The sequence below is a fragment of the Furipterus horrens genome, unplaced genomic scaffold (assembly GCF_987537825.1).
Source record: "Furipterus horrens unplaced genomic scaffold, mFurHor1.1.pri manual_scaffold_2, whole genome shotgun sequence".
Lineage (NCBI taxonomy): Eukaryota > Metazoa > Chordata > Mammalia > Chiroptera > Furipteridae > Furipterus > Furipterus horrens.
In genome coordinates, this window is record NW_028327172.1 from 138,290,324 (window position 1) to 138,314,388 (window position 24,065).

Sequence of the window (24,065 nt, forward strand, 5' to 3'; positions counted from 1 at the left end):
TAACACTGACACAGTAGTATTATCCAGTGTGCAGTTCAAACCCCACTTTCCCAAGCTGTCCCCTAAATGTCTTAAATTTCTTTTTCAATCTAGGACAATCAAGGCTCATGCTTTTCACTTGGTTCTCATGTCTACTTAGCTTTCTTCATCTAGAACAGATCTCTATATTTTGGGGATTTTTTTCTTTCATGACATTTTTGAAGAAGTTAGGCCACTAGCCTTGTAGAATGTCCCACAATTCTCATTTGTTCATTTCTCCATGATTAGATTCAAGTTAAACACTTCAGGAAAAATTCTACATGATGTACTTTTCATTGTATCACATGAAGATTGGGCATGATAACCTTGTCTAGTTATTGGTCATGCTCAGTCAATATCTTGGTTAAGATGGTTTCTGCTAGATCTCTATTGTAAAGTTATCTCTTCCCATTTGTAGTTAATAAGTAATCTGTGGGCTTATAAAGGGAGACTTTATAAACTGTGCAAATATATTGCCCCCAAGCAATTTTTAACCCAATGGTTTTAATTTCATTATTACATTGGTGGCTGAAAAAGTGGTAATTTTCTAATTCTGTTATTCTGTCTACATGTATTACCTGGCATTCTGCACAAAATTTTCCTTTCCCTGCACACATACCTATTTAGTATCACTATAACTCATAGATTATTTTGTAAGTCTGTGTTCTATAATCCATTGTCATAATTATTATTTTTTTAGAGCTCAAATTGTCCCACAGTTAATCAGTGGGAGCCCCTTCAAGCTGGCTCTCCTGAACTTGAATACATCTCTCATTAACAGTATCACCTTTCTGGGCATGTGATCCCCACAGTTACACAAGACTCTGCTCCTAGAAACCCCCGTGTGTGGTTCAAGGTTTTGCTGAGCTGTCCTGCAGTCTTTGTCATTTTTCAGCAAGGCACCCTACATTCTCATTTTGCATTGTGCCCTGCAAATTATGTAGCTGGTCCTGCCCGGGGTCTTTGAGCACTGTCTTGTTTTCTGGTATGAGAAGATATTCCAAACACATTGTACCTTCCCTGTCCCTGATCTGGAATTTTAGGGGGAAATGGCATTTAGAAACCAAGATCTGAGTACTAGTGTGTCCATTGGTCCTCAGGTGACATTGCTTCAAGGCACTATCAATAGTGAGAACTGCAGAAGTCCTAGCACCCAAAGACTCCATCCATATCTCTGCACTAAGAGATGACCGAACTCTAGTACGGCTTTAGGCAGCATAAGGAAGGCCATGCCTGTGGGATGACTCCAGGCCCTCCCTTAAATGCCTGCCTGGAAAGCTCAACACTGCCATGAGCATTTACTGGTTCTTCCAGCCAACACCTGTGATAGGCCCCTGACCACACTTTCTTAGAGCATTTACTAAAAAGGGCTTCCAACTGTGAATCCTTCCTCTGTCCCTTTGAGATGTACATGTATCTCCTGTGACTCAGAAGTGTCTTTCTCAAGGCCCTGAAAGCTATTTCTTTGAAATGTCAACATGAGGGCCTCTGTCTCCCAGTTTCTGTGGGAGGATAGGCTCTTAACTTTGATCACTGCCAGGTAGCAGACACACATGGCCTAATCACACCTCCACTGACCGGCCTTTGTCATTGTTTACTTGTGCCTCTTTCTTTCCCCACTCCCAGTCCTTCCTTCTCCCCTTAAAACCCCAAGTCAGTCTGCACAAACCTCAGCCCTTTCCTTACAGTCAGTAGTTACTGAATAAAATCTATTTTCACAGCTTTAGCCAATGTCCACTTTCTAGACAGCAGATAGAGCCGAAAATCATGAATTCATACTGAGACCTCCATTTCTCCATTTGGTGTCACCTCCCTCCTTCTACAGCGAGAGTCTTCGGTTACCCCATATAATCAATCTACTTACTCATTTGCTGTGTCCTACAATATACACAAAAAAGTTCCAGCATGATGACACTGATATTACTATTAGCTACAAGCCTAATTCATAAGCTTCCTGCATATTTTTTTTTCTCTTAGAATATATCCTACTAGTAAGAGTACAGGCTTCAAAAGTTACTTGTGCCCTGGCTGGTGTGGCTCAGTTGATTGGAGCATTGTCTTGTAAACCAGAAGGTTATGGGTTCGATGCAACCAATCAATGTTTCTCTCTCACATCTATGTATCTCTCCTTCTCTCTCACCCTCCCTTCCCCTCTCTCTAAAGTCAATAAGGACATCCTCAAGTGAGGATTTAGAAGAAAAAGTGACAGTGGTGCCTCAGTACTCATCGTTAATTCGTTCCAGAACTCATGGAGAGCGCTGAAACCAACGAGTGCCGAACGATGAAGCGTTTTCTCTTGTGGGGCAGCATCATGACTCACATAAGTTCTAGCAAGTGTGATGAGTCCCGAGCAAGTGTCAAGTTCTTGAAACATTTATTTCTTGTCAAAATGCAACTAGTAGGGGGTTTGATGAGTTCTGAAGCCCGCGAGTACCGAGGTATGACTACACCCGTGATTCTTACCTGTGTTGTTTGTCATCAATTTGCTAACCAGTTAGATTCCTTTATTTCTGTTCACACTCAACATTAAGGTGGCTTTTAAATCCTCTTTGATTTTATTCTTTGAATATTTAAAATACAGGATTCAAAAGCCAAATCTGCAAAAGAGAAAGAAAAAAAAAAAGATATACTTAGAGGTGTCACTGACTCTCTCATCCTTATTCCTTCCACTTTGTTCACACCTATGCCCTATAGGTGATCGTTTTCACTCATTCCTGGTTTATCTTTCCCGTGATTCTTGTACAAACGTCAGGTAGGATAGATAGTAAGCTAAGGCATGGAGGAGGAGGGAAGCCTTTGAGATTCTGTGTACATCACTTCCATGGGAAAGAAAGCCTTTGTAACAATTTCCCTAGCTGGGAAAGGAAGCCTCTGTAGCAATTTCACTCGCTGAGAAAGAAAACCTTTATAACTGTAAATTAATCTCAAAGTCTGGAAGAGGAGAAAAGGAGGGGGCACCTAGAAGCTGGCTAAAGTATATAACCCCTGAACTCCAATAGTCAGGGCACTCATTAACAGAGTGCCCGCTTGTAGCTTCTGGCTCAAATGTATAAAGCAAACTTTAACAATTTTATCTCCTCTAAACGTAGGGCATCCTGACTAGCTGGGTGTCTGCTTGCAGCTTCTTGCTTGTGTGTGTTTTATAAATAAACTTGCTATTTCAGTTCCACTATACATGTTTGTCTCTTGCCTGCATTCTTCTCTTGCAAGCAAGGCAAGAACCAAGGAGGGGAAGCCCCCTGACTCAGGTATCCCCGGTAACAAAAACAAGACACACACACACACACACACACACACACACATACACACACCCCACACATACCCTTTCCCCTTCCCTTTTTCTTATACAAATGGTAGCCTGCCTTATATATTCTTTTTCATGCTGCTTTTTTTACACTTAATAAGGTACCTTGGACATTCTTCCAGCTCTTAGTGATCTCTTTATTCTTTTTATGACTGCATAATACTCTATTACTTGGCTATTCCATGAGTGATCCAACCAGTCTCTTATGGACGGAAACTTTGACTGTGCTTTTAATATATTGCTATCGTAAGTAATGCCACATTCAATAACCTTTTCATACATTGTTTCGCATTTCAAGGGGTGTTTCTTCAGAGTAGAGTCACTGAAATTGGATTAATGGATCAAAGGGAACGCAGCCAAGCTGACACCTTGACTTCAGACCAGGAGACCCATTTGATGTTGTCGTATTAAATAGTGCTAAGTTCTCCTCCTGAGGAGATGAACTTCTTTGTAGTCCTGTCAGCGATGCCTGAACATGCCTCTTTCAGATGTGGAAATGCTAACATAGAGAAACATACCTGTTGCAGATGCCTGAGATTGAAGCTTTTATTCTATGGGTGACATCTATTGACAAAAAGCCAGTCTTCTAACTAGTACAGCCATGAGTTTGCTGTCTTTGTGTCCAAAAAGACTGAAATGTGAGTCTGTGCAGGCAAAAAAATAAAAGAGGCCACAAAGAAGAGCAAAACCTTTGCATGATGGATTACATATTAATCCACCTATAAGGAGAGCCTAAATATAGACTGTGGAGGCTTGGAAGGCCTGGTCTCTCAAAGGAAACCAATTATGACACAAAATGAGGCTCACAGACACTCCATCAATCAAGGAGTTAGAATTAGAGCAGCTCCCTGAGGATTAGGATAAGAGAAAGAACAGATCCACTGCACACAGGAAGCAGGTGTAAAGGCCCAGCCCCTGCTTCAACTAGTGCACTTTTTAGCTCATAGAAGGAAGCTTAATTAAACCTCTCACCGGTAAAGTTTGCAAATTTAGCTTTAAACAGTATTTAAGGTAATTAGAAACAACAACATGTTTTGAATTCAAAATTTAGCTAACTTCACCCCAAACTCACAAAACCCAGTGTATTAGTTTCCTATTGATGCTATAACAAACTACCACAAACCCAGTAGCTTAAAACAGTGCAAATTTATTCTTTTAGAGCTCTGGAGGTTGGAAGTCTGAAATGGCGTCCAGTTTTTCTCACATGGCACTTGTCTGACACTGACTCATTTGTCTCCCTCCGCGCCAGTTAAGGATCCTTGTGCTGACATTGGGCCCAACCAGATATGTTAGGATAATCTCATTTCAAGGCCACCTCATCAGCAACCTTAATTCTATCTGCAAACTTAATTCCTCATTTCCACATACCCTAACACATTCACGGGTTCTGGGGATTAGGATGTGGACATGATTGGGGGCTGTTATTCTGCCAACCACACCAGGTAATACTGGACTTTCTTGTTCCTATGTCCCAACATAGTGTAACATTCAAAACTCTACAAAGCCTTGAAAATAATGCATATCTTCACTAAAGGTCCCTCAAAAACACTGCAAAATGAGTTTTAGCTCTTCGTGCAGTAATTCCTCTTTAGACATCCCCTCTTCTTCCTCTTAAGGGTTCTTCCTAGTGTTTCTCTCTCTCTCTCTCTCTCTCTCCCTCTCTCTCTCTCTCTCTGTCTGTCTCTCTCTGTCTCTGTCTCTCTCTCTCTCTCTTCCCTCCCCCCACCCCTTTCCTCTCTCTTTTTCCTTCCAGACTTATTTTTCCTTCTCAGTATCACCTATACCGCTCTTTTTCTCTTAGAGGAACACAGCCCACCCCTGTTCTCAGCTCCTCCATTTGCAGCCCTACTTATGCCACACAACTCCCTGTAGAATTCAAGTAGACTGGATACACTGTTTGCTCCTCCAGATTCAGCCTCTACTCTTTTCCACTCTGCTCTGTGCCTGGGAGGCCAATCTTGCCCCCTGGTTCATGGCTGGTTTCGGTAGTGCAAACACCCGCAGAAGATTGGGGGACTAGAGAAGAGGAAGATGGTGAGTCTATTTTCCGCTTTCCCCAAGGCTCCAGCTTCTGTCTGGTGGCCCACAATTCTTCCAGCCACAATTGTTCCTTCAGGTTCTGGTAATCATCACTTCCCCTCACCTCTGCAAGCCTTGGAGTGGTAGCAGCTCCCCACTGTTGCCAGCTCTAGGGAGCTTAAGAACCCCTTGTTTGTTTCCCTAACCCCTGCCCACATCCTTATAAATAGTCCCTTCATTAAATTCTGCTCAATATCTATGTCAATATACCAAAGTGTATGTTTCCTGCAGGAACCCTGACAACATAGTGACAATAGTTTTAGTCTAAGTATTTACAATTTATTAAAACACACATATATACACAAATTTCTGACTCATGCTACAACATAGATGAACCTTGAGGACGTTATGCTAGGTAAAATAAGCCAGTCACAAAAGGACAAATACTGTATAATTCCACTCATATGAGGTACCTCAGGGTAGTCAAATTTATAGACATAAAAGTAGAACGTTGAGTGCTAGGGGCTGGGGAGGGGGAATGCAGAGTTTAGTTTAATGAGCACAGAGTTTCATTTTGGAATGATGAGAAAGTTCTGGAGATGGATGGTAGTGATAATAATAGCACGATATGAAGTAATTAATGCCACTGAACTATGTACATAAAGATGGTTAAGAAAGTAAATATTTTCATGTATTTTTTTTCACCACAATTTTAAAAAGAAAGAAAACTGTAGAAATTCCTGTCACACAGACAATAGGGATCTCAGCTTGAGTTCAGACTATGACTGTTGCCTATGATGGGATATACTTAGACCAGCTCTGAGAAAGTGGTGGGGCAGCCTGACAAAGGTTTATATGTAAGAGGGATGAGAATTCATTTAAAGGAGGAAAGACCCAGGCACCATGAGCTCATCAGAGTGTTAAAGCAAGTTTCCACTTCAGGTAGGGTCCTCTTAACACACTCTCAAACACCTTCATGGTCCTCACAGCACTTCCTGCAATTACAGCCGAATGCACAGTTCATGCCTGTTTCCCCAAGCACAAAGCGCTCCACGAGCAGGACATAGGTCAGGCTGCTGTAAGAAAAATACTGTGCACTGGGTGGCTTATAAACAATAAACATTCATTTCTCACAGTTCTGGAGGCTAGAAGTCCAAGATCAAGCTTACAGGCAGATTCAGTGTCTAGGAAGGACCTGCTTTCTGGTTCATAGACAATTGTCTCTTGTTGTGTCCTCACGTGAAGGGGTGAGGGAGCTCTTTGGGGTCTTTTTTATAAGGACACTAATCCCATCCTTGAAGGCTCTGCCCTCATGACCTAATTATCTCCCAGAGGCCCCACCTCCAAACACCATAATGAGGGTTAGGACTTCAACATATGAATGGGGAGGGGGACACATTCAGTCCACAGCCAGGACCATGACAATTTTATTCATGGTTTTGTCCCCAGCACCCAGCTTAACCTCCCCGATGGTAATACCTGCTCATTCCACATTTGAATGAAGAATGAATTCTGAATAAAGACTGGCAGCTGTTAGCATAATCTCCTCCTCCCTGCTCTGGGTCCTAGGGTTACAGAAGACTGTAAAGAAAATAATTGTTGCTGTGAGTCCATAAAACTCCAGGGGCATAAGCAATGTCCCTTAGGACCTTGAGAGAACACGACACATAGATGAGAGCCATCAGGCTGAGCGTGAGCCTCAGGATTTCAGAATTCACAGCGGTGTATCACCTGACAATGGATCGTGGTAAGTTATACTCTGGCTTTTCTTCTTTCTTTCCAATCCCAAAATATCCTAATGCCAGCCATCCCAAAGCTTTAAAAGGACCTTTCTCTCTTTATTACTAATGTTTTGAAGCCACGTTAATCAAGTAATTATATTTAACTTTAATGGATTTTATAGCTATTACTATAATTCTTGAGATATTTTTGCACGAGGGAAACTTTCCCACCCTGCTAATATATTCCTTATTTAGCTTATGGTTCACATTAATACCGATGACTTTCAATCTTGACTTTAAAAATGGTCAGATATTTCTCTTGTACTATCATAACGTGGTTTACAATCCGAGTATTATAATGGGGACTCTCAGGAAGGTTTCTGACCTCCACCAGGATAAAGTTAATGCAAGGCACCATTACCTTGATTCTCTCATCACACATACCTGCCAACATTTGCTCCCAGCTCCTGTGCCTGCTAATCCTCTATCTTGTTCTGGCATCAGGCTTCAATTCTCGTTAGTCTGGAAGCTGTCACTTATCAATGTCTTGAGCCTTTGTCACCTCCTACTCACTTAAGAAATTATTACTATTATTATTTATTTTAGAGAGAGAGGAAGGGAAAGAGGGAGAGAAAAGGAGAGAGGAAGGGAGGGGGAGAGAGAGAAAGAGACATCAATTTGTTGTTGCACTTACTTATGCATTCATTGGTTGCAAACCAACTCAATATAGCTATTGCCTAATGCTTTGTCATGTGGCCCTTTCAAATTCCCAATAATGAAATCATTTCCCTCCTTCTTCCTTCCTTGTTGACCAAGACTGGAACTGAAATACACAGGTGTAGGTACATTCTCGTGCTACTCCTTTCTACAGAAAGACCAGAGGGGAGAAGAGAGAAAGGCACAAGAGGCGAGTGTTTGGGAGCATTAAGATATGTATGGAAATAATTTTCTGGACGGGGTACTCATGAATTCTGGAGTTTTTGTCTTATCCCCTGCAGGTGTACTTAATGCTCCTCAATATGATTTCAGCATTATTTTTGGCAAAGGCTCACAATGTATTTCAATAATCTATTACTTTGCATTCTTTTCCATGTGACGTATCTTCCTGTTCATGGCCTCTGACTCGTGCCCTGACCCTCATCTGTGCCACATGGACTCACTAAATCTCGGGGTATTGGCAATAAAAAAGAACCAAGTATGGACACATTCTACATGGATGAGCCTTGAAAACACTGGGCTAAGTGAAATCGTCGGCAGCCGTCCGTCTCGAGAGACGATGGTGTAGCTTCTTAAGAGTCTATCTGCACCGCCGAGAATGGCTGTGCAGTCCGACTCGGGAGTGACACGGTATCTGTCTCCTCCCGTGTTGAATCGACATCTTGCGATGTCACTGGAGTGTCCTCTCCAGTGAAGCTGAAGCTACAGAGCCTGGGCAGGGTGATATGGAGGGTCTGCTGTTGCCCATGCAGCAGACCCCCCCTCTCTTCGCAGCTGAAGGGTCCAAGGGAAAGACGGAGTCAATACAGCTTGGCTTCAGGTGCGCCGCAGGAGTTGCCGGTGTTGACTACAACGTCAAACCGCCTTAGGGACTCCGGCTCCGGATTTTCTGTCGGGGTTTACTCCCTTAGCCTTTCCCCTGAAGAGGTATGCCGCAAGGCAGCGGAGGTTTTTTGGAGTCAGAGTTTTCCTTCTCTGATGTGCCCTGACTGGAAGATCGAACCAGCGACACTTAGCTCGCAGGCCGACGCTCAATCCACTGAGCCAAACCAGCCAGGGCTAAGTGAAATAAACTACTAGTAAAAGACCAAATACTATATGAATCCATTCATCTGAAATGTCCAGAACAGGCAAATCCACAGAGACATGACTAAGAGGTGCAGGATTTCTTTCTGGGGTGATGAAAATGATATCAAATTGATTATGGAGATAGATAAAAAAATTTCTAAATATACTCAAAACCACTGAATTGAACACTTGTGACTTGTATGTTACATGAATTATATCTCAATAAAGCTGTCACCAGAGAAAAAAAACAACTCACAATGAGGGGAAAGAGAGAGGGAAAAGGCAGAAGTTGGTATTAGATAAAATGAACAATGAGACTTAGAGAAATCAGAGGACGATAAAGAGTGTTTTTATTTTTAAGAGAAATAAAAAAAAAAAAATGTTCCTGTTAAAAAATAAATAGGGCTTTTCACCCAATTCTTGGAGCGCTGTTTCTGAAGTATGTTCTAGAAACTGCAGGAATCAGCAGGAGTGGGAACAAAAACTACCTGGATCTCTGCTGCAGAACTGGAAAACAGACAAAGGGCAAAGCTAACAGAGAGATCAGACACACCAAAGCCAACAGTCTGAGAATCAGGAAGCAGAGCGGAAGAGACAGCCCGGAACAAAGTGACAGGAAAAGATTTTTGAAATAAAAATTAAGTTAAATGGGACAAGAGAGCCCACTTTTTTTCCCCTGGCCTCTTTTTTTTTTTCCCCCTTACTCCACTCCTACTACCACCCACCCCTCTCTCCCTCTCCTCCAATTAGAGTCCTTATTCCACCTCTGTTCACACCAGGCTCAAGCCCGTGGCAGGCCCTGGGAGCACAAGGGCATAAGCACTGGCACAGCTGGTGTGAGCTTCCGCCCGCATCCAGCCCCTGAGCAGCTGCGTCCCTGGTTCTCACCAGGGGTTGTTCATGGAGCCAGCAAGAACCCAGCTTCTCAAAGTGGCTGGGGAAGTCCCTTGATGCCAGGCCAACTGGCCACTTGCAAGAGCAGACAGTTTCTTGGAGCTGGTTCCTTCTACTTCCTCTCTCACCAAACATCTGGCCAGGGCACTAGACCATGAGGCAGGAAGTCCTGAATTCTTTTTTTAAGCTGTGACATTTAGTGTGGGGGCAAATCCTTTCTATTCTGTATTTATGCAACAACTTTTTCTTCTGGGTCACTTAGAGTGGCAGACATTATCCTTGCTGATGCTATGGTTCCCATCTTCCAATTCTGAAACGAACAGGAAAATCAACAGTCCCATGTCACAAAGTGAGTCACTAGGCAGGCCAGGATTAGAATGTCTCAGTCTCCAGAGCCAGGTCCTATCAACAGGCTCAGTGACACTCTGATAGTGCCTTGTAAGGGAGAACATAAAGCTACGAGGAGCAATATATTAGTCTACTTACATTTTTCTTTTTTCATGTTATTTCACCTATTTTATTGTGAGATATCTGAAACTAAGAAAGGTTAAATTGCCTAAACTAAATCAAACAACAACAAAAAACCCATAGATTTTTCTGATTCCAAATCCTATGTACTTCCTCTAAAACAAAAAGCTAGTCTTTAAAAACAACAATACACACACCCACTAACAAATATGTATCACACTTTTAAAAAAATTCTTCAAATTGTGTGTTTTTACTGTTTAAGAAGGAAAATTTGTCACAAGGCTAGGTGCCCTGGCTATATAAAGACTTGAGAGAGTCAGGGAAGGCACAGGGACAGGGAAAGACTGCACCATTTCTGTTCTTTTGGTTCAAGATGACAAGTACCCAAAGCAGACCTGCAATAACCTGACACCAAGAACAGTATGACCTCACTGTGTTTGTTCAGATCTGTTCACAGCAATTCATTCTGGGACTAAATATGACCTGGCTGTGTAAATATGATTTACATTTCCAGAACTATGCCTCAAATCAGATCCTCTAAGGAACCGGGCATATGAAAATTGGAAATTCATACTCTGGAAAAGCTTTTAAAAATAATTACTACCACCCTGACCAGTGTGGCTCAGTTGGTTGAGTGTCATCTTGCAAAGTGAAAAGTCACTGGTTCAATTCCCAGTCTGGGCACATCCCTGGGTTGTGGGTTCAGTCTCCAGTCAGGGCACGTACAAAAGGCAATCGATTGATATTTCTCTTTCACATCGGTGTTTCTCTCCCTCTCTTTCTCCTTCCCTTACCCGCTCTCTAAAATTAAATAAATAAAATCTTTTTAAAAATAATAATAATCACTACCATTCTACCCCTACTCCACCAACCTAAATTCAAGAAATACACAATTAAAGAAAAAATTCCCTATAGAATTATACCACCAAGAAGTATTTATTAAGTACCTAATTGCTTATGGTTCTGGGCTAAGCACTGTAAAAAGAGATTTGCATAAAACTGGTCTCTCTCACTCTGCAGTTTTAAGACCTTACCATGTAAGGTAGACAGCACTCACCTGGCCAAACAGGTTCTGGACAGAACAGTAGATGGTAATTTGAAATCATACCAATGATTGGTCACTAAAGCATTCAACTGCTCACTGTCAGTGCATATTTGGGGTGGGAGCCAGGAAATAGCTTACAAGGTGTGTAACTATTGGGTTTCAAAGGATGCTTGGGCTCAGTGGCAAACACTGCCCAGGCCTCGCAGAAGATACCAGCTCAGTCTCCTTAGGTAGGTAGAGAAAGCTTCGGGGTTAGGTTCCAGACCCTGGGAAGGAGGCTGAGGGTAAACAGCTGGGTTGGATTAGGAAGGGTCAGAGGGTAAGCAGCACTGGTGTGGCAAGCAGAGGATCATGAAGCAGAGAATCGTGAAGCAGAGGACCGTGAAACAGAGATGGCCCTTCTAAGAGGAGTCAGGCAAGGGAAACCAACCAGAGAGCTCCCATGGCTCCCAGTCCAAGGGGTTTCTCAAGCCTTCAGCTGTGCCCAGTGGTATCTGCCACTGAGCCCAAGCATCCCTAAGGTGATTCTAGCTGGTTTGTGGTTGGTGGGTATGCAGAAGCAGAGGGTCTAGGTAAAAGTTAAAACGTGTTTTGGAAGTCAAGCGATCAGGGCATGAAAACATGTCCTGCCCAGAGGAAATGCTAAGTGACAGGACTGAATGTACCTGGGAGAATAATATCCTTAGATCTGCCCTTGATAATGAGAAGGCCTCAGTAAAGCCCTTGATATTTCTGCCGGTTAATGAAAACCAAACAGAAGAGGATAATCAGGAGCCATAAAGTTTCGGCAGACCAGTAGTTTAGAATCAGACCTTGTAAAAGAGATATGGGCAAGTAGTTAAACCTGACTCAGCATCATAAAGCCTCAAAAGTAAAGAGAATTCTGTCATTAAAAGTCATCACACTTACTAATTAATAACTGCAAGGTTTTCAAACCATTTAGAAAAGTGACAGCATCTCCCCTGGCCCCAGAGTCCAGACCCCAAACACAGCTACCATATATCTCTTATAAGATGGGCCAGGTGCCAGATGGAAGCATTCCATTTCAACCCCCTCAATAACACACGACTTTCTGTAATGATGCATGCACATATTTGTTAAAAGAAACATCTAAGGCATCTTAAAAAAACAATGATGGCGGAAAAGTGGCTAATAAATTTGCTCCACCCCCACTGATTCTCAGAAAAATTCAAATTATAACTGACAGTGAGTTATTATGTCTTTGCAGGACAGAGTGGTAAAAATTCAAGATTGTCCTTAGCCAAGGTGAAGAAATAGATTCTCTTCATACTCGGGTGGTGCACTAATCCCACTTTTTTGGGACAGCAATTTGGTAATAACTATTTTTATGAAATGTCCATGACTTTCAACCAGCACGTCACTTTCAAGTGTCTGTGCCAGTTTCCATCTGTCCTAGAGAATTGCTCAAGTATGTGCATAAAGAAGCAAGGGATGTTTATTATAGTGCTTCAGATTTTTAAAAAAGGAAACAAGTTAAATAGCCATCATTAGGGAAATTGGTTAAATTTTGGCGTACCCATGAAATACAATGTAGCCATGGAAAAAGAATGAAGTAGATTTATACGGAAGAGACTGCATAAAAATCTTATGGAAAGACTTCAAGAAGACATATTATTCAGTGGAAGCTCAACAGAACACTACAGAAAGGATGACATTATTTATGTAAATACACCCACAAAACTATATATTTCTCTATGTAAATATGGTCATGCAAATGCATACAAGAAAATCTGGACAGATTTATACAAACTGATAACAGTGACTACCTCTGGGGAAGGATTTAGGTTGTGGGGGGCAGTTAAAGGGGATTTTTTGTCTCTTATCTGTATAGAATTTACTTTATAAATGAAAACAGAATGTTTTCATGCATTACTTGGGCTCATAAAAGTGAATTGCAAAAGAATAGGAAAAAGGAACAGAGTACTGTCTTCATTAGCCAGAAAAATAAAGAGTTGACTGACAAATTATGTGTAGAGAAGAATGGAATTTCTCAAAGAAATAAGCAAGAGAACACTCCATCCCTTCCCTCATGCCCTTGACCTCCAGAGTTGACTGTTTGGCATGTAGGTCCCATGCGTCTCTCTCAGCTGGGTGGCCCCAGCATTCTGTTCTGAAGCACTGTGACACCTCACACCACTGTCCTACCCCCTCAGAACGAGAAATACACATGCCCAGGAACAATGATGGTGGGAACTAAATAGCTGGGAACCCCAAATAATATAATAATCTATAGCTCCAAAACTCAATGTCAGACCATTTCTCTTGACTCTTCCCAGGGAGCTTCATTACACAAAAAATTCAAAGGCCCTCATTACCACCTTAGTGAGTCGGAGGTATAGTTTTAAAACAAACACTGGTAAAGTTTGAATGTACTGAACTGGCATTTTAACAAATAACCCACAGAACTGTTGAATGACAAGAGGGACAAGAATACAGCATTTCCCCAGCCTAAGAATCAATAGACATAGAGAGGAACAATGGGTCAGACATTTAAGACTGAAAAAAGAAACAAAGAAACAGCAACAAAAACAACCTAAAACAAGGGACTAAGGGAAGGAAACCTAGAAATAAAAAATAACTAGATGCCAGACTGAGAGCTTCATTTCCCTCAGTATTTTCACCTTCATACTTCACTCTTACTTGTTTCTTTTTTCTCCCCCACGTGGGAGGTTTCAGTGTAATGATGCTTCTAAAGGTGAAACATGAATGAGCCCTTCAACCTCAGAGAATGTTGGGCATAAAATATTAACCACATCAAACTTTATTTTCTTTAGAGAGGAAGAAAACAAAAAAATTTTATTTCAACCCAGCTAACATGAATGTTTAAAAATTACTTTGCTGGCAAAGATTACAGTCACAGATGCATTGAGCCAAACAGCATCACGCTGCCTTCCTCATTAATTTAATGAGTTGTGACTTCATATGAAGGTTCATATTCAAGGAGTAAGTACACTAAAAATGGTATTGTTATCTTGACTATTGAAATTATAGTGCAAAATAGGATCATATGTTGATTCTGAGATCTAATTGAAAAAATATTATTCTATATAGATAATGTACCTACTGTAACCTATGACTTGTAGGAGTTTGGTAAATGAAATAAAATCCAATTAAAGTTCTGTTGTCTTAGTTGTTGAATCTAGGTAAATATATATATATATATATATATATATATATATATATATATATACATATATATGTGATATACACACACAAACACACAATACAACTATACGCACATGTATATATCTATAGCAATATTCTGTTCTTCACAAATTTCTGTATGTTTGAAAATTTTCATAATAACAATTGGGGAAAATTCAGTTGTTTCTCTCAAAATCTCTCAGATTACTCTTTACTATCACCTTGTTCAGACCTTCACTTGATTGTGGGTAATGACTCTGCAGCAGGTTTCTCTGACTTTCTCTGACTCCATCTTGCAGCCCAGCCTATGTATAGCAGCCATGTGACTCTTCTAAAACAACTTTTATCCAGGCCACACCCTTGTCTCTGCATGACTCTCCACAAAACACTGAAATTCCTCTGCTCAGCTTCCAGGTTTTCAGCATCCGACCCCTCCCTCCTATTTCACCTCAGTTCCCCATGCCCCTGCCCAGAACATCCTTCCTGTAGCCTTCATTTACCTCACGTTCAGCATTTGAGTCCCACCTGAAGTCCTGCGTCTTCCACTCATTTCTTGTCTTTAGCATGTGAAGTGTGAACCAGCACCAGCCAGAAAGGGTACACACCTGCCACTTGGATGCAAATTTAGCATTTCCATTAGCAATAAAATTACCACCTCAAGGTTCTCTCTCAGCTACTTAAAACCAGGAAACAAAAGGAACAAGCACCAACTAACAGATGTTTATAGGTAAATTATTTTTTTATTTCAATGTAATGATGCTTCTCAAGGTAGATAAAAGTCTATTCGCTAAAAATCTGTTACCATATCATGCATTTGTTCAGCACATATTATTGAGTATCCACCATAAGCAGGCACTTTTCTGGGCACTTAAAATACATCAATGAATAAAACAGCGAACATATATCCTTGTTAAATATATATTTTAGTAGGTGCAGAAAACATAACTAAGGTACAAAGTAAATGTGTGTCATACTGTATATTGGAAGTGCAGTAAAAAGAAAACGTTGGAAAGAATGAAGGGAACTTAGCATGTGGTGAGAAATGTGGCAGAGGGGTAAGGTGTGCAATTTTAAATAGCATGGTGAGTGGCTTAGTCCATATGGGGGGCTATAACAATACCATAAACTGGGTGGCTTATAAACAACAGTCATTTATATATACCTCTCAGTTTCAGAGGCTGGAAATCTGAGATCAGGGTGCCAGAAGACTCATGTCTGGTGAGAGCACACTTCCTGGTTCATACATGATAGTTTTCTCACTGAGTCCTTACAGAGTGGAAGAGGCTAGGGAACTCCCTGGAGTCTCTTGTATAAGGGCATTAATCCCATTCATGGGGGCTCCACCCTTGGGCCATAATCATCTGCCAAAAGCCCCATCTCCACTTTGGGAGTTAGAGCTTCAACATATGGATTTGGGGGGAAACATAAAATTCAGAACATAGCAGATAAGGAGGCCATGTTGAGAAAATGACATTTGCAGAAAGACTCAAAGAAGGTGAGAAAGTTGGCCATGGAGATATTTGGGGGAATAGCATTCCAGGCAGCCACACAAAGAAAGCTAAGCAGGAATGAGCCCAATGGATCTTAATCATCTCTCAATGCAGGCATGCAGTACCTCAAACCAAAAAACACCAAGCTTCCTAGCTGGCTTTATTCTTTCCTTCCTTCCTGATACTCTCCACTTTAGCGTGTCAGACTTTCCAGCTCCAACACCATCTTCTGCATTTCATATGACAAATATTTAATAAATATTAATTAAGTAGGGGGCCCTGGCTGGTTTGGCTCAGTGGGTTGAGCGTTGGCCTGCGAGCTAAGTGTCGCTGGTTCGATCTTCCAGTCAGGGCACATCAGAGAAGGAAAACTCTGATTCCAAAAAACCTCCGCTGCCTTGCGGCATACCTCTTCAGGGGAAAGGCTAAGGGAGTAAACCCCGACAGAAAATCCGGAGCCGGAGTCCCTAAGGCGGTTTGACGTTGTAGTCAACACCGGCAACTCCTGCGGCGCACCTGAAGCCAAGCTGTATTGACTCCGTCTTTCCCTTGGATCCTTCAGCTGCGAAGAGAGGGGGGGTCTGCTGCATGGGCAACAGCAGACCCTCCATATCACCCTGCCCAGGCTCTGTAGCTTCAGCTTCACTGGAGAGGACACTCCAGCATCATTGCAAGATGTCGATTCAACACGGGAGGAGACAGATACCGTGTCACTCCCGAGTTGGACTGCACAGCCATTCTCGGCGGTGCAGATAGACTCTTAAGAAGCTACACCATCGTCTCTCGAGGCTCTGTAGCTTCAGCTTCACTGGAGGGGACACTCCAGCATCATCACAAAATGTCGATTCAACACGGGAGGAGACAGATACCGTGTCACTCCCGAGTCGGACTGCACAACCATTCTCGGCGGTGCAGATAGACTCTTAAGAAGCTACATCATCATCTCTCGAGACGGACGGCTGCCGATGAATTAAGTAGGGAACAAAGAGATAATTCTATACTTTTATCACTCTCAGTCATTTACTATAGCACAGATCTCAAGACTCTCAAAACATATTTGTTAACTGATTTAATGAATGGCCTCCTATGTTACCAAAGTTCACTATTATTTTGGGACCCTTCTTCAACTGATTTCATGTTGTGTCCTTTGGAGACTTCTAAATAGAATTTAGAACACAATAGAAGAATGAAATATTCCACTCTAAACCCCCAATGGAAACCGGCCAAGTCTATGTGTGGGAGGAATAATGGAGGCAAGAGGCAGAAGCCATGGAAGGAGGGAGTTGCAAGGCTTTTCAGAAACGCTGCTGTGGCTCGCGGGTGGGAAACCCAGTCAGTGAGTTCAGCTTCACTTTGTCCAGCATCCAGGGAGGCTGCAGGGCTCCAGGGCAACATGGCTGAATAGGAAGGCTCTGCGAAGTGAAAATAATGAGGCATACCAGAGAGCTACAATTTATACATTTCAACTTAAAAACACAAGTAATGAATCATGTTTGTCCCCAGATGGAAGTCATTAGGGAAAATGGAGTTGGATAAAAGTGAAGAGACAAGAATTAGGATTTCATCTGTTCTGACTCTTAGTCATTTATTATCACCCAGCTATAAACACACTCTAAAAACCACAGCAAGCAAAATTACCAACTAGAAGACACCTTGTCACCTTAATTAGATTGACTTGTATCTTAGCCATGACAGGAAAATACTGACTTTTCTAACTAAATTTTAAAACCACCAATCTCTTCAGGATTTACACTTCTTGACACAGGTTAAAGAAGGCAGGTTATTTATTTTCTTACCTTACCCTGACACTTCTGTCATCTTCTGCAGAACATAATCACTTCAGGTGTAATACCAGCCCCAGGCACAGGGGTCCGTGGCACCATTCATCCAGCCGCAGACAGCCTTGCGCCACAGTGTTGAACAAGAAAGTGCTGTCTCTGCCCTCAGGGAATGTATCATCTGGGAAAGACAGGCATTGAGTGGGTAAAATCACAAATAAACCTTTAATTACTTAAGTTATTTAAACTTTTAAAGTATAGTCATGGTAAGTATCAGGAGAGACAGGACTTCACCTAGGTAGTGAGTGGGGATGGATGGACAGAAGGGTCAGGCTTCCTTACGGAAGTCATACTTAAGCTGACACTTGAGGAAGACTAGGCTTTAGTCAGGACACAAAGGAGGGGAAAGGGACTTAGTGATTTCAGGGAACTAAAAGGCCAGGGTTGCTTCAGATAATTAGGGTGGGAAGGGGTTTTATTAGTCATGGCTCTCCAGAGAAACAGAACGAGTAGCATGTATACATAGATAGACTTGTTATAAGGAATAAGTTCACATTACGAAGGCAGATAAGATCCAAGATCCGCAAGTGAGTAGGCAACCTGGAGACCCAGGGGAGCCAATGGTGTATTTCAGTCTCAAGTTCAGCAGACTTGTGACACAGAAAGAATCTCTGTTTTAGTTTAAATCCAAAAGCAGAAAGAAAGCAGAAGTCCCAGCACAAAAGCTGTTATAGCAACCTGAACAGATAAGACATGGCCCTTTAGAGGAAAAAATTGCCAGCCCTTGACTAGAAGCCAGAGGGAAGGGAGTGGGCAAGTTGGAAACCCAGGAGGGAACGGTGGGGAAGAGCGGCAGGGGGCGGTTCCTCCCACTTCATCCAGGACTGAGATCCTGTGAGGGGTGGGTCTCTCAGGGCAGCCTGTAGTAGCACACAAAGCCTTGGTTGTTCAGAGCCTCTGGGAGGGCAAAAGACTGACACACCTTCGAGCACATCAGCACGCTACAATTGATTCACATTTGGATGGCTGTCGTCGTTTTATGATATACTTGTGTGTTTTCATATTAACTTTGAAAATGTTTCTTTAAATAAAAATCCACTCTGCCTTCTGGAGCTTGACTTCTCTCCCAGTGCTAGGTACTGATCGTGGGGGCAGAGCGACATTTTCATACAATTCTGGTTCATTATTTTGCTTCTGGAATTGCAAATCCAAGGATCAGTCTGAATACATCCAGGAGGGGCGGGAACCCCACCAGAGGTGCCCTGAAACAAAGGAAACAGTTTCAAAACCACATGGTACAGTCTGGACCTCTTACAGGACAGATGGAACTTGGAATTGTTTGATTTCAACAGCAGAACAGAGGAAGGAAATGTTTTAAAATGAGATTATGTTATTTTACCCATTCTTATTATATAACCTTCCTGAAATGAACTTTAGATATCGGCAGCCCCTTTCATGGGAATGAATGGGATTCAGCCAGCAGGAGCTTTGCAGGGAAGTGGTTCCATTATGAAAGATGTGGAGAGGCAGAGGTTGCGATGAATAATGGATCCCTGTGGGGTCCTTTGGCTGGGTGAAAAATCAGGCTCTAAAGCGCAGCTGTGTGTATTAGGAGAGGATGGGTATCTTTGAAAAAGCTCTGTGCCCCATAAACAGTAATTAAGGGGTCCTTTTTCAAAAGGCATCAATTGTAATGAATAAAAAGGCTCCTGCATTCTTTGCCCTCAAAAGAAAAGTGATTGACAACTAGTTATTGTATATAGAGAAAAAAAGTCCTAAAAGATATGAAAATCTCTCCCAAATATAATCAAACAATCATTCTTTATAAGGCTAGGCTGTCTATGCAGAGTTTTCCAAAGGAAGTTGTCTGTATTAGGCAGCCTCAAACCCTGCTGGATAATAAAAAAAGATGTTTTGCTACTGTCCTGTAGTCAGTGACTGCCAGGACTAGCCCGCAGTCTGTCTCCTTCGGTGGGTGTCCTCCTACACACCCTTCTAAATGTTGGGGTTCCTCAAGACCCTCTGAGTAACAGAGCCCACATCCAACTTCTTACCCAAAACTGCCACTGAGAAGTTTAAAACATCTGAAATTTAATTATCTTCCCCATCCTTCTCCCAGTCTTCACCACTTCTCTCTTCAAGTTGTGTTTGAGAAATAAATCAAAGAAGCCAAGCAGATGGAGACCTTTATGACTGATGAAATTAATCTTGGAAAATGTGGCTTCTAATATCTGCAAGCGAGTGGCTTCCTAATACTAACCTAGATTCACTCAGCCCCACCCACCCCATCCTAGGCTGTGTTGTGTCAGAGCAGATCCTCCCTGTGCAGGGGGCTTGCCCCTAGAATGTTTACAGCAGGAGGGGGCAGAGCAGACCTGTGCTGTCTGCAGGCAGGCTGGTTCTCCACAAACAGGACATACCTGGACTCTGCAGACCCAGTTTCTCTTTGCTGATGTAATTCTTCTTCCCCGCGGAAGTGACATGACAGAAGGAAAGCAGAGTGATACGCTAGGGAGGCTCCCTCTACATAGCAGAAAACACCAGAAGTTAAGAAGTTTCCTCCCCACTCCCATGAAGTGACTCCCCTCCCTGGGCTGGACTGAGGGCCTTGATCTGGCTCTCCTGGCACCCCAGACTAGGATGGGACTTCGAACAGAATGAGAACCAGCATGGAGGCCCATACCAGGCTGGTGTGCACACAGATGCCCATTTCCATGGATCCTCAGCTGGAGGGCCTAGAGCGAAGGGAAGCCCTGTCCTCCTCACACAGGGCTTTGTGAGATGTTTCTTTTTAACATTCGGAAGACAGAAAAAGTATTGTCAGACACAGACTGCCCATGACTCTGAGGTTAAATGGTTCCATCCATATCGTGATGGTTTGGCTTCCTCATGACGGAATGGGCTCTCACACGTTAAAGTGGCCTTCTTTTAAAACCAGGGCCACTGCATTTGAAGTCTCCCTTCCAAGGAGATTAAGCAGCCCCCACACACGGGGTTAATATGTATGCGGTGCTCATTGCTCTGCAGGCATTATGGAGAAAATGGTGTCATCACTACTTGTAATTTACAACCCTTTCGGCTCTGTGCTGTTTCACTCTAGCATTTACACTCTTCTTTGCAAAGGGTAATATTTAAGCCTGAACTGTTGCACAGAACAAGGAAGAGTGTGCTCACATGTAGGGCAAGTAGTCCATGGGGGATGTCTAACCTCCCAGATTGAGGGCAGCAAGAAACGGAGTTATTAATATGTAAGTCACAGCCTCGATGAAACAGGCGCTGTTCCCAGGACAGAGGAAAGCTTAGCTCTGCTCTGGCCCCCACACTAGGGGACCCTGTGGGCCAGAGGACTAATCAGAGAGGCGGTGCTCTTCATTGCTACTGAGAAAGCCGCAAGACTACGGATATAAACATACACCTAGGGCTAGGCATGTAGGTTTGTGCAATAAATCCTTAAAGAGAAACCACCAGCCCTCACTGTGTCACATGCAGCCTCCAGCCGAGCACTCTTTAGTGACTTTTAAAGATGTCCTGGTGTTTCTGAGAACCTTCTTCAGCTGTCCAGCTGAGGAGGGGATGGATGCCCACGGGACGTAACTGAGCCCACAGCCTTTGTAGGCATGACCCTGCTTCTAAAAGAACATTAAAATCATGCCTGTGTTTCACCTTGAGAGAGAAGCCTGGGAATGCCGCTCCCTTGAGAATCTGTCCGACATTTGTGAGTTCTTGCTCTGCCAGGCCTCACAGGAAGGAGGAGCAGATCCTTGAGCAGAGTATTAAAAGATAAATTGGATGAGGTAAATATTAGAGGGGTGAGCTGGGGGTGGCATGTGGATGGCATTCAGATTCAGAGGGGACCTTGTGAACAAAGGCACCCAAAGGGCAAAACTCTGAAGCACTAGGTGGCAATCACAAGAACTGGGAAGTGCGGCCAGGCCAGAGCTCATCCTGTGAAGCGCAGGCAGCAGCGAGTGACAGGGTCAGAGCTGCATCACGACATCTGGGGCCGGGGCGGAAGATGCACTTGCAGGAGCCAGGATAGAGGGCACGGACCTGGGTTGGAAGGCTGTTGCTGCAGCCCATGTTCCAAGGAGGCCTTGTAAAGTGAGGGGTTTAGACTGGTCCCTAAATGTTCCAGACTGGGGTAGGCAGTGGCAGAGGGAGATTAAAAGGCTGTCTGGGGTGAGCAAGGACCCGTCCAGGGACTGGGCTGCGGGTCTCATGTGGGGACCCTGAGAGAGGGGCAGAGTGAGCAGTCGTCTGAGGTGGGTACAGACAATGGCAGGCAGACTCCCAACTGCATTATATCTATTAATGCTCTTGAGAGTCAAATTTGCTAATAGTGTTTCAAAGGATAAAGGAGCCACTCCTGGGTGTATTCACAATAACAATGGAGGCAGGGACTCACACAGATAGGTTTCTACCTATGTTCCTAGTAGCTCTGTTCGCAACAGCCCAAAGGCAGAAGCCACTGAAACGTCCATCAACAGTTACATGAATAAACAAAATGTGCTCTATCCATATTAGGGCTGTTCTAAGAAGGAAGGAAATTCTGACGCACCCTACAATATGGATGAATCTCGAGGACATTACACAGAGTGAAATAAGCCAGTCACAAAAGGGCAAATTCTGTGTGACTCCACTTATATGTGGTTCTTAGAGTAGTCAAGTTCACAGATACAGAAAGTAGAATGATGGCTGCCAGGATACTGGGGGGAGAAGAAATAGGAAGTTAGTGTGTAATGGGTATGGAGACTCAGTTTGGAAAGATAAGAAAGTTCTGGACGTGGATGGTGGAGATAGTTGTACATCAATGTAATGTACTTAATGCCACTAACAGAATACCTTGAAATGCTTAAAATGGCAAATTTTATGTTATACACATTTTACTGAAACTTTTTTAAAGGGAGAAAGAAAAAGTAAATTAACATCCATTGAGCACCTAGTATGTATTAGCACTGCCGTAATGGCTTTAAATGCTTCAGTTCGTTTAATTCCAAACAAAATGCCCTGAGCTCTGTGCAAGATGGCCAGCAGCCGTCCCTGGTCAGGTGTTCAGAGACCACCTTCTATTCTGGACTCCAAGCCTGGCCCTCTGGGGGAGGAGTGCACACAGCATTACCTAAGCCCCTGTCCCCAGGACAACATCAAACAACTGTCCCAACCTGCCAGCATTTCCTGAGAAGAGGCCCCACCGTGTCAGCTGACCAGGAGGAGATTTGAGCTCAGCCTTCTAGGCTCTGTCCTGCTCCTGCCTCCAGCCCAGATGTGGCTGTGCTCAGAGAGAAAAGTGTCCTGAGTCCCAGGAATCAGAGCTCTGTGTGACCCTGGATAAGGAAAAGATGTAGACAGCCTCCTCACGAGCTGGTCAGCCTACTGTTTGAAGACCTTCTGGATCTCCCATGACAGGCTTGATGGAATCTGCAAGACAGTTTACATAGAGACTCGGAATCCTTCTCAACACAGCATCCTGGGTCAGAGTTGCCTCACAAGGTGAAACCACCCTGCCATCCCTTGTTTTTTCGCTGGGCTGGCCTTGGCTTTTGTTTTAACTTCTTCCAGAAAGGCTGCCTGGGCTCCCTGCCCCATCTCATGCCCAATCCAGGAAATTGGGACACTACTCTCAGCCTGCTTTTGGGGAAGGCACCAAGCAGATATATCCCTACCTCCTGAAAAGTCACAAAGCTGCAAAATGAAATCTGCCCTCATCCTATCTCTGCTCTCCTGAATCAGCTCCCAAGTGAGCTCACCTTTTCCTCTCTGTTCCCCATCACCAAGTCAAATGAAACAGGGCAGCTTTTATATGACATTCCTTTTAGAATTTCTGCCTCCCATCACAGAAGTCTGTGCTAGTCTGTTTCAAACTTTGCTTGAAGCTTCTTTCTTTGTTAGTGAACTAACAACCGACTTAAGCCTCTAGTACTTCCCTACTCCAAATTGAGTGAAATAGAGGCACTTGGGATGGAGGCCATATGCCCTTCAAGCCTTCTCTCTCTCTGTCTCTCTCTCTCTCACTCTGGCTTTCACTTGACACACACACACACAAGCACACCCACAAACACACATGTGTGGAACAAGAGGGAAAAGAATCTACCTTTCAGATTCCTGGGCTGCTTGGTCATGGAGATGAGCACACCCCTGCTGGCCTCTGGCCTCACCCCAGAGCCCACGGCCCCCCTGGGACTGCAGGCTGTGGGAGGGCTGGGTCGAGAGACACGGGGGTGGCCCTGCCCTGGCCGCTTGCACAAGCAGCTTTCAAACCAGATCTGCAGGCTGAGTGCCCTTTGTTCTTTTGGACACCTGAGGCCTCTGTTAAACCAGGGCTCTGACTGCTCCCTCTTGGAGGAGAGAAGATGAACCAGCTGCTTTACACTTTAAAAT

General features: G+C 43.4%; 2 long non-coding RNA genes across 5 annotated transcripts in view; both read right to left on the minus strand.

Moving 5' to 3' along the window:
- Positions 1–15,050, minus strand: part of LOC150019565 (uncharacterized) — a 38,659-nt gene extending 23,609 nt beyond the window's left edge. For 2 of the 4 annotated variants that reach the window (XR_016509060.1, XR_016509058.1), the window contains exons 1-4: positions 14,920–15,050; positions 7,507–7,649; positions 6,821–6,922; positions 2,482–2,615 (exon numbers count right to left, since the gene is read on the minus strand). This is a non-coding gene — a long non-coding RNA (uncharacterized LOC150019565). The remainder of the gene's footprint in view (positions 1–2,481; positions 2,616–6,820; positions 6,923–7,506; positions 7,650–14,919) is intronic. The other 2 variants (XR_016509059.1, XR_016509061.1) reach the window with 2 other exon arrangements.
- A 1,859-nt stretch (positions 15,051–16,909) lies between these two features.
- On the minus strand, positions 16,910–19,070 carry LOC150019567 (uncharacterized). The gene is made up of 3 exons (XR_016509262.1): positions 18,670–19,070; positions 17,706–17,868; positions 16,910–17,321 (listed from the first exon to the last, which is right to left on the minus strand). It is a non-coding gene; the product is annotated as an uncharacterized LOC150019567 (long non-coding RNA).
- Positions 19,071–24,065: the final 4,995 nt, after the last annotated feature.